Here is a 13,602-nt window from a genome sequence, read left to right as displayed (position 1 = left end):
CTATCAAAACTGCAGTGATGATTTGCTCTTGGGTACTTTTTTGAGTCCTTAGGCACCTTGAAGAGCAAACTACAGTGTGAGTAGATAATTTATAAAGAATTATCTTCCTGTAAGAACACTTCTCAGGCAACAATCAGTATTGTTTTGAGATCTGAAAATTCAAAGACAGAGCTCTGGAGTAAAAGATTTTTAACAAAAAGTTTTGAATTTTTAGTGCAGTGCCTGGCCCAGTTGTGAATGAATAAATGCATGCTTGTGAGAATACAAGGTCAAGAACACAGTCCATACCAGGTAGCCTTCACTAGCACAGAAAGAACCCGGAAGCCTGGGAGAAGCCTGGCTCGTTCTGGATGATTCTGTTATGACTTCCTATAAGTTCAGATTTTCTCAAATCCATTTCTTTTTCATTCAAGTTAAGTTCCCTTTTCTAAGTGGTCTGCTAGTCACTACGAGACTAGTGGCGATGACCAGACAAGATCTCTGTCATCAAAGCACTGACTTCTAGTACAGAAATCAAGTACTCAGGCAGAGTACAGCACCTGAAATAAAGTTAGCATCAATAAATGTTTATGTGACATGAAGACAAGTAATTAACTATAAGGAAAGACTGAAAACATTAAGCACTAAATAGGGTACAAGTAACTTAGAAGAAGGGAGGAAGTAACTTAGAGAAGAAGTAGGGAGGAAGACTTGATTATTTCTGGGTTCGATGTAAGAAAAAGTAACAAACAATGAAACATAGAAGGGTTTTTGTTGAGAACAAATGAGGAGACGGACATCACAGGCACATGGGGCAGGGGAGGAAAATATATGGAGATGATGTAAGGTTACAGGGCCTCTTGGGAAAGAAGGTATGAGCTCCTGGGGCTCCTTCTCCAGAACAGCTAGCGCAGTACTGCATTCCCATTAAAATCATGCTAAAAATGCTTGAGTTGGTTTACCAATCATACTCTCTATTGCTTTGTATTGAGTTTGCAATCAAACAAAACTTGCAAGTCTTTCTTTCAGCAAATGTTGTCAAGCTTGATTACACTTATATTTTTGTAAATGATTTTTTTTAATGTAAGTGCAGAATCTGATGCCACTGTTAAATTTCTTTTTTGTTGTTATGATGATTCATTATTTTATTTTTCCTTTGAATCCTGACTGTTTTATCCTCTATAATAGCTATTCCTCCATGCACTGAGTAGTGACAAAATGTAGAATTATTTTGAGAGGATCAAAGACTGAGCCAATGGCATGCCATTAGAGACCTTCAGCCAGACTGACAGTGCCCATCAATCAATACCCTTTAAGTATGGACTTGATGAGCTATTCATCAACATAACTGTTTGGTTATCTGGTGTGTATTTCTCCAACTTCTGCACAAGTTCATGAGTTTTTTGTTTTGTTTTGTTTTGTTTTGTTTTAACTACATTGATGAAATTTAAGTTCATTCTCTCACTCCCACCCAATAAATATCTAAGACCATATTCTGTGCATGACTGTGTTCTCTGGATGCAAACAAGACTTAAATTGAATATACATTGCCTTATTGAGCATCTTATTTTTGTTTAATTCAATTACATTTATCAAATGCACACATCAGTTCCTCCCAGTTGACCAGAATTAACTTCAGAATTGCCTCTGGTGTGCTGTGTCCAGCTTGCACCAGTTCCCAGAGTCAAATGTACCCATCCCGTTCCCACCTTCCAGTCAATAACGCACTAGAGGGTTAAGTCAGCCTTGTGTAAATATTTACTCCATGGTAATCAGCAAATGGTACATATCAGCAATCGTTGTTGTGGAGAAAGATGGTTGTTAAACATTTACTAGTACGAAACTGAGATAGTTTTATTTGTCCTCCAAGATTTTGAACTTTTGACAATTCAAATGGTATCATCTGCAGATAATTTAAATAGTGTCATCTGCAAGTTTTGGGTGAAGAAAAAGAAAAGATTCTTGTGAATACATAATACATTTGAGGACATTCGGGACATCCTTGAGAAGACGTTTAACCACAGGTGGAGATTAAGGAGTGAGGCACAGAGAAGAGATATAAGCCAGAGAAGCAAATCTGAGAGCCCTTAATTTGTCGATATCAATGTAGTCTCAGACTGGATGAGACATAAAAAGGACAGTATGTAGAATCAGAAGGGAAATAATCTAAGAACAGAATCTTGAGGTGCACCTACTTTGGAAGAGAGCAAATGGAGGATCCTTTGAAGAAAAGAAAGAAGAAGTGCATGAGCCAGAGAGAACCACTGTAAAGCCTCTGGCACCATACACAGCATCAGCAGAGCAAAGGAGGGGAACACCACGCCGGGAACGGGGTCTCCTCTGCCCTGGGAACCACTCTGTGCCTCAATCGATAATGGGTGCCAATGCAAAACTGTTTTCCTGAATGAGAAAGAAACTTCAAATATAAGGGTGCTTCAAAAAGTCCACGGGAAAAATGGAATTAAAAGGTAATGTGAATATCTCCATGAACTTTTTGAAGATCCCTCGTAGAATGGAAACTTACAGCGTTACTACAATTTCAGTCTGGAGAACACATCTATCTACAATATGTCAACACAGAATCAAATATAATAATCTTTTATAGATTTTAGTCTCTATTTTTTTTTCTAATATTGGGACTCTGAAAAGAGATCAAACCTGCTTGTTCTTTCCTTTACCCTCCTTGGCATGTCCCTAGTTCATTTAGCGTCATTAACAAACTTGATATTTTCTTTCCAAAATAGGACTGTTGGAGGGAAAGAACAGATAATTAACACAAGTAATCGTTCCAATATGCTTTGCCAGAACTTTGAAATAAACATATACTGCTACATTTTCCAAATGAGTGGGCCTCGCCTTTGGGAATTACAAATGCTTTTGCAATCTTCATGTGATTGTGTCAAAAAAAAAAAAAAATGATAGTAGTTACAGGTGTAAAATATGAGTTGTTTATAAAATGGTGACTTGGAGGATAAATACTACTTCCCTTTTTTCAGATATTTATACTTTATTTTTTATCTATAGCTGTAATTCTTAGGCTAATAAAAGATAATTGTATACTATGTAATTATTTATATATGTATATTATTATTTATATATGTATTATAAAATACAATATTTGAAAATATTTTTAGAATAAAAATTTACTCCCAAATAATTTCTGCAGTTTTAATTTCTCTCAAATCAGGCACCCTCATTCTGGATTGTTGATGTCAGAGGGAGCCCCAAGAAATAGATTATAAGTAAGTTTCATTTTTATCATTCTGCTTTTCCATATTTTCCAAGTTTTCTGCAGTGCACATATAGTAGATTTATAATTTCTTAAATACACCTAATCTTAATAAAGGAGAATACTTTTTTGCATAAGCTGGGATTTTCTTTCAGGACCATATTTACATCAATTTGCTTCATTTTAGCAAAAATACAGCTGAGAAAAAAATATATATATATATGTTCTATTGAGAAACTGAGTTTAAACACTGAAGTAACTCGGAATATGTTGCTTTAAGATGTTTAATTAATAAGAATTGATTGGACTGTAATTTCATAGCAAATACTGAAAATTTCCAGAACTATAATGGTTAAGGGCAAATAAGAAATGTCATAAATATGAACTGCTCCCTAAATAGGAATGCCTTCGTCAAGAATGAGATAAGTCATAGAGCCCCTGAAAATGGTAGAATCTTCTACAGCAGTAGACATACAGGCCAGATTCTCAGCTTATGTTACCATCTATGAACGATTAAGGAAGAGCTTTAAATCACTGTGTCAACTGTGTGCATGTGTGCAAGTTCAGCTGAAGCATACTCAATCTATGGAACAGGATTATTTTTCTCTTCCATGATTAATCTCTTCTTTTGCTTGGTTCAAAATATATTACTCATTTCTACAAACAAAACCATTCTTCCAGCAGCAGATGTTATGTCACAAAAGGAGACTTATGCTGGTATAAATAACCAAGGTGTTAGATGGAATTAAAGGGAGACATTTCCTATTTATATACATATCTCTCTTCAGTGATTACTAAGTGAGGGTAAAAATCTGCTATAAATATATTTTACACAAACAATATGTTTAAGGAACACTGGAAAGTTTGACTAAGAAAGAAAATTTATCTTCAAGTTAATGACTGTTTTGTTCACCCCATACAGAGTTTACACGACTGTTACACATATACAGAATCTAAGATATTCATTAATCACCAGCTTTGAACTAAATCCCCATTTAAAGAGAGCACATGTGCTTCTGGGTGTGATTTTTATAAACACCAAGATGCCTTAAAACCCTCTCAAGTTTTGGAATCAGTCATGGCTTCCAAATGCCATGACTGAAATGCTAAATGGGGAAAGACTGGCTGGCCTGCTTCTGGGGCATCAGTCCTGGACCACTACACAGGACGAGCCTTGGTCACCTGCTGACACCAGGTCACCCTGTCGCATGTAGCAAGGTGTTTCTGCTCACTCAGCAGCTGGCACCGCGGCCTTCTCTTTCGGACACTTGTACAGGAGTATAGGGGAGCTGAATTGCCAACAGCTGTGAGACCTCCAGCTCTGGAATAACCAATCCCCTGTCCATTCAGGAGTGAGCCTTGGAGAGCAGAGATTCTAGAAACAGGATGGAGAAAAATGTGTTTCCCCTTTCTTCAGAGGTCTCCTTTCTGAATTTTTCTTTTAAGCTGTTGAGAGGTGGCATATCAGAACATCATGGTAAAAAACAAACAAACAACAACAACAAAAAAAAAAACAGAGACAGCTCTACAGACAGGAGAGTTCATCAAATCCTAGCCTTGCACTCAGCTGTGTGAGCTTGAGCAGCCGTCAGCCTGTCTGTGCTTGTTTCCTGTCTTACAAAGTGGGGATGGTCATGATACAGTTCCTACTCCATAGTGCGTTTTGAGTACGCAAGGCATTAAAATTGATAGAGGAATTGGAAAAGCGTCTAGCACAGAGGATTTATGCAGGCAAAAAAATAAATGAAAAGGAGTCTTCATTGAGTGAACAGGACTTTCATGTATGTTCCTTAATTTAATTTTCTGGACAAATGCATGAGGATGATATTATTATTCCCATTTTACAGGTAAGCCATGTGAGGCTTACGAGGTTAACCACACTGCCAATCAAAAGCCCTTTAACAGGCCCACAGTTGTGTAAGTGGAGAGCAAGTTTTTCCACAGCCCTTGTTACGTAAAGCCTAATCAATGCTCAGAAGAGCCACTCCCAAGCTACTAATGAAAATATTCACCAGGCTAAGTGTGCATTTATCTTCCATGTTATTCCAAAATGGATTTGGGGAGGCTTGTAAAAACTGTAAACAATAGTAAAGAGAAGAAAAAGAGGGAAGATGTGCCACACTTGGGAGATGTCACTTTCCAAAACTAAATGACTATAGGTCAGTGATTCTTACTGTTTTGTTCCTGGACACTTGAGATTCTGACTGAATCTATGGATCTTGTCTTTAGAAAAACAGACATATCAAAATACCTCAAAAATGTTCAATGGTCTCACGGATACCAAGTCCATCCTAAGAGAAAGTGAGAGAGAGAAATGTCATTAATGTGATTTCTTTTAACCATGGTAATAATGTAACTGCTCTCAAGATTTGCTCCTGTTAGCAAGTACAGGTGGGGAGGCCAGGTGATTCCACACCTGGAACGTAGCTCTCAATGCTGAGCGAGCAAAATCAGGAGGAATGCACGTGGTAAGTGTAAGTACAAATTGTTATCTGTCTGTGTTTAGAATCTACCCATCTTTCTATCGATACACAGTACACCCAAGGGCACTTCAAAAGTTTGTGGAAAAATAGAATTAAAAGATAACATGAAGCTTTCCATTAACTTTTGAAGACTCCTCATATCGTATTCAGAAGGGGGCAGAATTGAAGGAAACCTCAAATTCTTGTTATATGAGGAACCAAAGATACGTACAGAAACTGAAAAATATATTCTTGGAGAGAAGATTGAGGAGGTAAAGAAAGGGCTCTAAGGAGAGGGGAGAGAATAGCAAATACGACTGGGAGGGTGCACTCTTCTCTTCTCCCCATGACTGCTAAAGCCAAGTGGTAAAGGTGGATGGTGAGACGACAATCCACTAGAAGGAGGTCATCGTGGAAAAGGGGACACCATGTGCCTGCAGAAGGGTTCTGTGTGACTGGAGGAGTTTGCTGCAGAGCCAGATCATGAAATGCTGGGCAAAGTTATAGAGATAAGGACAGCTTCAAGGTCTTCACCAACCTTGCATTACCACAATCCGAGCTCACTCTCCTGAAACAAACCTTATTAAAATTCTGGGTCTACAGACTGCATTCTTTCCAGCTTTAAAATAGTCATTCAGACACACTTTGCCTTCGAAATTAGCCTTCTGGAATATAAAATCTAAATAACACCTTGCTCACTGCCTTGTCCCAGAGGCACTGGCAAATCAGTACATAGACTTCAGGCTATGACACTAATTCACACATCCTTTAAACAGCCTGTTAACTTTATTAAAAAATTTTAATGTTTTCAGGAGTATTGTGGATAGTTTTGTATCTTTATTTACCTTATCTGCCCCATTATAATAGCCTCTTCACATGCAATATATGTATAAACATGGAATCTAATTGTACTTAAACCTAAAACACAAAAGAACTTCTACATACAAAGAAAATATTTTATAGAACACTGTTTTATCAAATAGGGGAAAACTAATGACTAGAATTTCACAGAAAAAATAAAATCATTTTTTATCAACAGAAACGAAATATTCCAAATAAAAATGATCAGACATTTATTCTCATGTTTTCATTTCATTCTTAACTCTAGTTTGTAGGCTCCATCCATGAAAACAGGAATTATGTCAGTTTTATGTACCTGTTTCCACAGCAGGAGCACAGTTCTCTGCATACATTGGGTGTTCACTAAAATATATAGGATTAATTAATTAATTAAAAGCTGTATAGAGCTTTGCAATACTTATTTATCCAACAAATATCAGTTGAGCAGATACTACCTTCCAGGTGTAGTTCTAAGCTTAGGGTAGAGCAGTGATTAAAACAGGCAGCTCTTCATCTCATGGAATTTATATTCCAGTAGAATAATTAATATGCTGATATTTCTAATCCCTGTGGAGAAAAAGTATTTCTTGCATCTCCAAAAGATAGTGATGGAAGATTTCTTAGGTTTAAGGCAAAGTTGTTAAAATTCACTTTTCCATTCTTAGTTGAGCCACCTCTAAAAAGAGTCATATAATATTGGTTGGAATGAAGATTGTGCTTTCCAGTCCTTTGGCATCTTGACACATCCGAAGAACCTGATTCAGGGGCAGAACCAGCAATCTGTTTCTGATGCGCATAAGAGTTTCAGAACTGCAGTTCCAAATCAATAACACTTGAACTTAACTGCATCTTAGAATCTCCTGGAAAGATTAAAAATGCCCATGCCTGGGTCTCATTCACAGACATTCTGATTGAATTGGTCCAAAGTGGAGCCTGGATGGACATAGGAATTTTTGAAGCCCCAGACGATTCTACGTGCCTCCACATTTGAGATCTATTGCTATGCAACAGCATCAGGATTTGCTCCCTGACCAGTCTGTCTCTGCTCACTAACTGGGCTTTCCCTGTGGAATTTCATGTATCCCCACCTCACCTCTTCTCCATATGATAAGGATCCCCTTATCTAGAAATTTCTCCCACATTGTAGGATCTTTATGAAAGCACCAGAACTTACTGCAGGTACCTCAGGTTCAATACATTCAAAATTAAACTCATCCTCCTCAAACTTGCTCACTCCCAAAGGCCATCGAGGGTCATGTTCATGCATACAGTCTCTGGACCGAGCTGCCACACCACTCACCTCCAGAAGACACCCCAAACATTGCCCTCTCTGTGGACAATCCCCCTTCACTGGGCAGTGGACAACCTGATCTTTGGGGGCTCTGCCTTGTGTGCTGGCTGTGAACGGTGCCTGGCAGAGGGGAACTTATCTAAACTCTTTGTGCCTCAGTCTTCTCCTTTATAAAATGGAAATAAAACCTACTGGTAGGGTCATGCTAATGATCAAATGAGCTGATTTGTGTAGAACACTGCTAGCGTGGTACAAACACTAAATAGATGGTAAGCAGACGCGGTGGAGATAGAGCAGGGCAGAGCCACCACTTTAGTCAAAGTAAGAAAAATAAAAGGCCCAAGATAACGTTATGGTAACATATATCAACCCCTTGGTCTAATGGTGCAAGAGTTTACAGAAGACATTGCCCATTCCTCCTTTTTGTTGTTGTTGTTTTTAAATCACTTTCTCTATCCATTCAGTAAGTCCTTTGATTCGATGTCAATTTTTCTATCTACATCTTTCCCCTCCTTTCTCTTGCCATGGGATATTTTAGGACGTGGTTTTTCTTCTTTGATTGAAACCATAGCTCCTGCTTGATCTATCTGCTTCTATCACATCTGCTGACAAATGCTTCCTCCCACTGCCAGCAGAGAATCCTTTCAAGAGCACATGGCACTCAAAAAACACCACCCTTCAGATCCCTTCTTTGACTAAACTGTGCCCACAGCTCCCCACCACCTGCAGGTGGGGCCATGTCTTTTATAAAGCAGTGCAGCTGTCACCACAGCAGAAGTCTGATCCCACATCACCGTGGTGGCCTTACCGCCTGGCCCAGACTTAGATTGTGGGCAAGTTGAAGAGAGTGGCTGAGCCTTATTTCTCTCTAAAGTCTCGGTGACTAAACAGTGTCTGGGGCGCAAAAGGTGTTCAGTAAATCTTGAATGAATGGAAGAAAGGAAGGTTGACAGGATGGATGGCTGGATGGATGGATGGATGGAGGGGTCGATGGGTGATAGTACAGCAACAAAATAGTTTAATGCAGACGATTGCTCATATTTAATTGCTATTAACTACCAGGAATATCGTACATAAGAAAAAAAATTAGCAGAAACATATTTGAGTACATGGAAAGTATAAAGAGTATATTGTTGTCTGATAAAATGAAATATAGGAACTAACTTGTCCATCTCACTATTTTGAAAAACAGGGCCAATTAAGCACTAGATAGATAGATAAATGAAAATATTCAAGGGGGACTGAATAGCTAAATTACACTTATTATAAGGGAAATCAGGTGTAATCCTGGCCTAAAGGCAAGCCTATAATTTTCCTGACTGAACAGCATTATATTATTTTATAAGGCTGTCTTTCAATACAAGGGTACTTCAAAAATTCATGGAAAAGTAGGATCAAAAGATAATACAAAATTTCCACAAACTTTTTGAAGTGCCTCATAAATGTAAAGAATATAAGTAAAAAAGAAAAGAAAAAAAAATCAAAGTTTCCTTTGTGTTATCAGCAAAGAAATGGTTCAGCCAGTCCTACACGATTGTGTTTTTATTTTTCCCTGATTCTCAGTGAAACTATTTTAAGATGCTTTATAATATATTGATATCACCAGACTGTTCATTCAAAAATTTTTATGACTTTTTGATTCGTGCTTGGAAGGCTGGAATTATGGAAAAATTCAAATTTAATTCCACTGGCTTAATTTCACTGACCAGGTGAAACCACATGAAGGTGCCCGCCCTTGGGGTGGCACAGTGCAGACGTGGGCACAGGAGGCACCGAGCCAGGATCCCCTGCACACAGCTGTGTGTTCCTCCTCAAGTTTCTACCAGTGGTCAGTTCAGCAACACGTGGACATCTCATCGGGGATGTTTAAAGTGCTCTCTTATCTTCCTACTTTTTCTACATTTTACCTTTACTCTGACATTAAAGATTACTTTTGGAGGGGAGGAATACATTTCAAAAGTAATTTAAAACATCAGTTGCAAAGTCTGTCCTGGGCATTCAGTTCTGCACGTCCACACTGCTGGTTAAATAAGAAAGCCTGACACTCGCAGAGACCGTCCCCGTCCAACACAGGTGAGGGCACACACAAGGTGAGGGCATTTACATAGTGAGATCGTGGTTCTGGAAGCACCGTGTCAAGGTGGATGGCACGGTCACCTCCTGGTGTGGGGTGTTTGGCGCCCTATACACTAAGGATGCCATGGGCACGTTCACTCTCACAGGCTGGAGCACAGTCGGCTGTTTATACTGACTGCTGCCTCTGTGGCTCTGAACTTGCTGCACATTTGGGCCATCTGCTGACTTCAGGTGATAAGGGTGCTTCAGTGCAAGCTCATCGCTTGTAACAAATGCACCGCTCTGGCATACTCAGCTGACGAGGGGTGGGGGTGGGGGGTCCCGCACATGTTTCGGAGCAGGCGGGAGTATGGAGATGGTCTGTACTTTCTGCTCGGTTTTGCTATAAATCTAAAACTGCTCTTAAAAAATAATGACTATTAAAGAGAAAATGACTGATGCCTGACTCCCATCCCCAGACATTCCGGTTTAGTTAATATTAGCTGTGATGTGAGTGTGGGATTTTTTAGAGTGCCCAAGTGACTCTATAATGCAGCAAAATCTGGGAACCCTGTGCTGGATGATTAGAGTTTTTAAAATTATTAAACGTCTCTTTAATTTCAGAGGGATACCAGTGATCATAATGCTTAACTGATTTCAGAATTTAAAGAATGCAAAAGCGTATTGATATAAATATGTGCACCTGCAGTAATATTCAAATATCTAGATCAGTGAACACTTTAAAATTCCAACTCTATACCAGATTTTGAAGAGTTAACCAATTCACCTCTAAGTCAACCATTTCCTCTCTTTGCTCTATTTGCCTTTCTAACAAAATGAAATTCATAAAAATGAAACGTGTTTCCTCACTGGCTTTCTGTCTCTCGATGTGTTTAGCTAAGAGTCTGCTGCAGAAAACTCTGCTTACAATAGCCAAGATATGGAACCAACCTAAACGTCCATCGATGGATGACTGGATAAGGAAAATGTGTTCCATATACACAGTGGAATACTACTCAGCCATATAAAAGGAATTAAATTCTGCCATTCACAGTAACATAGATGAGCTTGGAGAAAATTATGTTAAGTGAAGTAAGCCAAGAACAGAAAGAGAAATACCATATGTCCTCATTCACAAGTGGGTTCTAGGAAGGAAGGAAGGAAGGAAGGAAGGAAGGAAGGAAGGAAGGAAGGAAGGAAGGAAGGAAGGAAGGAAGGAAGGAAGGAAGGAAGGAAGGAAGGAAGGAAGGAAGGAAGGAAGGAAGGAAGGAAGGAAGGAAGGAAGGAAGGTCACAATAATACGTTGAACTTTCAGAAGAAGATAACAAATCTATCATTACTAGATGCGGAAAAGGGGGAGTGAGAGGTGGGTTAAGGAGAAATTGGGTAAGGGTCACAAAGAATAATTACAATCTGTAATAATAAATTTGCTAATAATAATGATTTGATCATCACATATTGTACACAAATAATAATAGTCAACCATGTACTCCAAAAATATGTATAAGCAATTATGCTTCAATAAAAAAAAAGAAAATAATTTCTCCAATTGTTGGTAAGTTGAATTAAATGACTTTTTGAGTTCTTAAAAATGCTCAAATTCTATGATGCACATTATTTTTTTTTTCTAAATGCTACCTGAAGTTTAAAGCCAAAAAATAAAAACTGGCAAACCAGAGAATAAAAAATGATACACTGATAAAAGGATAAATAAATGAAAAGTTTAAATGTGCCACACTACATTGAAATAAACAGATGAGTATAGGTAGAAAAGCTTAATTTATTGAGTTGAATAATACATAGGTAAATATAAAAGAGTTCTCATATTTTAAGAAAAATAATGAACACAATTATTTAAATAGTTGGTATATTTATGAAAATATAATTTGGTATATTTATATTTTGTTGATGTAACACCTAAAAAATAAATAATAGCAATTGCTGTTAAGACTGAAATAGTGCAGAGTGGAGAATCACTTCTCCAAAAGCTATGGAAGTCTCAGAATGTAAAATGTGATTACAAACTCAGCAAGTGCCCCATAAATATTTGCTGTGAATTTAAGGATTCTAACATGGCAACTTGAGATACAACAGTGTTAAACACTAACAGAAATAAAGTGACTACATATAACAGTAGTACCTTTTTTTTTATTCTGATCTTGACTATACCAGGTAGGAAATTTCAATTTAAAACAGCAAGCATTCCCTCACCTAGAGTTTGTTTCTACTTTCTTTTATGAAGTTTTCATCCATTTACAGCTTTTATTCTTAACAAAAAGAGCTGTACACTGACACCACTGATAAAAAAAAAAAAAAAGAATGTTAGAAAAGAAAGAATAGCAGGTGATCTGAGTACAATGCAAAATTGCAAGGTACCTGCAGTCAATAGTATCAATAATGAATAGTTGTAATGGTGACCATATTACAGAACATGGTGATTTTAAATAACAGTCCACAGCTCTGGCCAACTCAATGTGCAAATTATTCATGATAAATGAGCTAATATTTTTCTCACATTGATATTCATACTTTTGTGTATATTCATAAAGCTGCTACATGTGAGATGCAGAAATGTCAGGAAGCCCTGACTGGCATATTGCTATTGGATCCGAGAAATATTTTAGCTAAAATTTCCAAAGTTGGTACATCATGAGTACAATTTTCAAGCCAACCCTGCCCCAGCATTCCCCATCCCATTTCACTAGACGTTTGTTACTCAAAATCTTTATCTCTGCCTCCTTTTATTTCTTCTCTTTTCTGTGCCCTTCATCCCGTACCAACGCACACACACAATTTATAGCCTAGAAGTCAATAATATGTGTCATGTTCAGAACTCTAGCATTTAGACAACTATTTTCATGTCCTGTCACGTACCAGGAAGAGGTTGACCACTATTTGCTGTTTCTTGGACATTAGTAATTATGAAAGAGTACATACAATATATGCAGATCAGTGATTAAATGCTTGATAAAGACAAAATAGAAATGCAGTTTATTATCATGGGATATTCTGGTTATCCAGTTATCATACTAAAGGAGGAAACAAAGCTCTCCTGTGCTCTTTCTTTGTGAGGGCAGGGGTTATCCTGTTACCCCAACTCACCAAATTTAATTCATTTTCTAGCAGCAGTACTCTCACATTCTATTTATTCCATTTATTTATCCGATTTATTTTTTCACATTTTATTTACTTTCACATTCTATTTATTCTATTCTTGTAATGGTGATAACAAAACTAAATGAAACTTACTTTGTTACAGCAGGTTCAGGTAACTAGGCAAACTAGCCTGTAGGCCAAAACAGGCTCATCTGTTTCTGAATGACCCTCGGGCTAAGACTGGTTTCTACAGAACATTTAGTCAATGTAATGATAAGGAACACTAAGTAACTCCAGTTAAGAAAAATGTCATCCCCCTCAAAAAACAAACAAAAACAAAACAAAACTATTTGTCTCATAAGTAGACCTGTATTACAAAAACTTGTACTCAATTACCATAATATTACAAAAATTTGCACTCAATCGCCATAATATTTCAAATGCCATCAATAAAAAAATTATGTAAATTTATGTAAATATGTTTTCTTTCTTGTTATTTCAGTACCTACATAACATCCTTAATTTTGCTCTTGGGCAACAAATCTAAAATATTTCCTACCTGGCTCTTTACAGAAAGAGTTTGAGGACTCATGATTTAGATGGACAGTATTTTCTTGAGGTAAAACCAATATTACAAAACACTGGACCTC

The sequence above is a fragment of the Cynocephalus volans genome, chromosome 7, assembly GCF_027409185.1.
Source record: "Cynocephalus volans isolate mCynVol1 chromosome 7, mCynVol1.pri, whole genome shotgun sequence".
NCBI classification, from domain to species: Eukaryota; Metazoa; Chordata; class Mammalia; order Dermoptera; family Cynocephalidae; genus Cynocephalus; species Cynocephalus volans.
Note: the sequence above shows the minus strand (reverse complement) of the source record.